Source organism: Heterodontus francisci, unplaced genomic scaffold, assembly GCF_036365525.1.
Source record: "Heterodontus francisci isolate sHetFra1 unplaced genomic scaffold, sHetFra1.hap1 HAP1_SCAFFOLD_151, whole genome shotgun sequence".
NCBI classification, from domain to species: Eukaryota; Metazoa; Chordata; class Chondrichthyes; order Heterodontiformes; family Heterodontidae; genus Heterodontus; species Heterodontus francisci.
In genome coordinates this window covers 4,530,001-4,532,500 of record NW_027141586.1, presented here as the reverse complement: position 1 = coordinate 4,532,500, position 2,500 = coordinate 4,530,001, and positions in this window count along the sequence as shown.

The following is a 2,500-nucleotide window of genomic DNA, read 5'->3' as shown; positions in this document are numbered from 1 at the left end:
AGTGTCTGGGCTGTGGTGTGTGTGTGTGTGCATACATATAATTCTCAGTGTCTGGGCTGTGGTGTGTGTGTGTGTGTGTGTGTGTGTGTGTGTGTGTGTGTGTGTGTGTGTGTGTGCATATATATAATTCTCAGTGTCTTGGCTGTTGTGTGTGTGTGTGTGTGTGTGTGTGTGTGCGTATATGTAAGTCTCAGTGTCTGGGCTGTGGTGTGTGTGTGTGTGCATATATATAAGTCTCAGTGTCTGGGCTGTGGTGTGTGTGTGTGTGTGTGTGTGTGTGTGTATGTGCATATATATAAGTCTCAGTGTCTGGGCTGTGGTGTGTGTGTGTGTGCATATATATAAGTCTCAATGTCTGGGCTGTGGTGTGTGTGTGTGTGTGTGTGCATATATATAAGTCTCAGTGTCTGTGCTGTGGTGTGTGTGTGTGTGTGTGAGTGTGCACATATATAATTCTCAGTGTCTGGGCTGTGGTGTGTGTGTGTGTGTATGTGTGTGTGCATATATACAAGTCTCAGTGACTGGGCTGTGGTGTGTGTGTGTGTGTGTGCATATATATAAGTCTCAATGTCTGGGCTGAGGTGTGTGAGTGTGTGCGTGTGCATATATATAAGTCTCAGTGTCTGGGCTGTGGTGTGAGTGTGTGTGTGTGTGTGTGCATATATATAAGTCTCAGTGTCTGGGCTGTGGAGGGTGTGCGTGCACATTTATAATTCTCAGTGTCTGGGCTGTGGTGTGTGTGTGTGTGTGTGTGTGTGTGTGTGTGTGTGTGTGTGCATATATATAATTCTCAGTGTCTTGGCTGTTGTGTGTGTGTGTGTGTGTGTGTGTGTGTGTGTGTGTGTGTGTGCGTATCTGTAAGTCTCAGTGTCTGGGCTGTGGTGTGTGTGTGTGTGTGCATATATATAAGTCTCTGTGTCTGTGCTGTGGTGTGTGTGTGTGTGTGTGTGTGTGTGCACATATATAATTCTCAGTGTCTGGGCTGTGGTGTGTGTGTGTGTGTGTGTGTGTGTGCATATATACAAGTCTCAGTGTCTGGGCTGTGGTGAGTGTGTGTGTGTGTGTGCATATATATAAGTCTCAATGTCTGGGCTGTTGTGTGTGAGTGTGTGCGTGTGTGCATATATATAAGTCTCAGTTTCTGGGCTGTGGTGGGTGTGTGTGCACATTTATAATTCTCAGTGTCTGGGCTGTGGTGTGTGTGTGTGTGTGTGTGTGTGTGTGTGTGTGCATATATATAATTCTCAGTGTCTTGGCTGTTGTGTGTGTGTGTGTGTGTGTGTGTGTGTGTGTGTGTGTGTGTGTGTGTGTGTGTGTGTGTGTGTGTGTGCGTATATGTAAGTCTCAGTGTCTGGGCTGTGGTGTGTGTGTGTGTGTGCATATATATAAGTCTCAGTGTCTGTGCTGTGTTGTCTGTGAGTGTGTGTGTGTGTGTGTGTGTGTGTGTGTGTGCATATATATAAGTCTCAATGTCTGGGCTGTGGTGTGTGAGTGCGTGCGTGTGCATATATATAAGTCTCAGTGTCTGGGCTGTGGTATGAGTGTGTGTGTGTGTGTGTGTATGTGTGCATATATATAAGTCTCAATGTCTGGGCTGTGGTGTGTGTGTGTGTGTGTGTATGTGTGCATAGAGATAAGTCTCAATGTCTGGGCTGTGGTGTGTGAGTGTGTGCGTGTATGTGTGCATATATATAAGTCTCAGTGTCTGGGCTGTGGTATGTGTGTGTGTGTGTGTGTGTGTGTGTGTGTGTGTGCATATATGTAAGTCTCAGTGTCTGGGCTGTGGTGTGTGTGTGTGTGCATATATATAAGTCTCAGTGTCTCGTCTGTGGTGTGTGTGTGTGTGTGTGTGTGTGTGCATATATATAAGTCTCAGTGTCTGGTCTGTGGTGTGTGTGTGTGTGTGTGCATATATATAAGTCTCAGTGTCTTGGCTGTTGTGTGTGTGTGTGTGTGTGTGTGTGTGTGTGTGTGTGTGTGTGTGTGCATATATATAATTCTCAGTGTCTTGGCTGTTGTGTGTGTGTGTGTGTGTGTGTGTGTGTGTGTGTGTGTGTGTGTGTGTGCGTATCTGTAAGTCTCAGTGTCTGGGCTGTGGTGTGTGTGTGTGTGTGCATATATATAAGTCTCTGTGTCTGTGCTGTGGTGTGTGTGTGTGTGTGTGTGTGTGTGCACATATATAATTCTCAGTGTCTGGGCTGTGGTGTGTGTGTGTGTGTGTGTGTGTGTGTGTGTGCATATATACAAGTCTCAGTGTCTGGGCTGTGGTGAGTGTGTGTGTGTGTGTGCATATATATAAGTCTCAATGTCTGGGCTGTTGTGTGTGAGTGTGTGCGTGTGTGCATATATATAAGTCTCAGTGTCTGGGCTGTGGTGGGTGTGTGTGCACATTTATAATTCTCAGTGTCTGGGCTGTGGTGTGTGTGTGTGTGTGTGTGTGTGTGTGTGTGCATATATATAATTCTCAGTGTCTTGGCTGTTGTGTGTGTGTGTGTGTGTG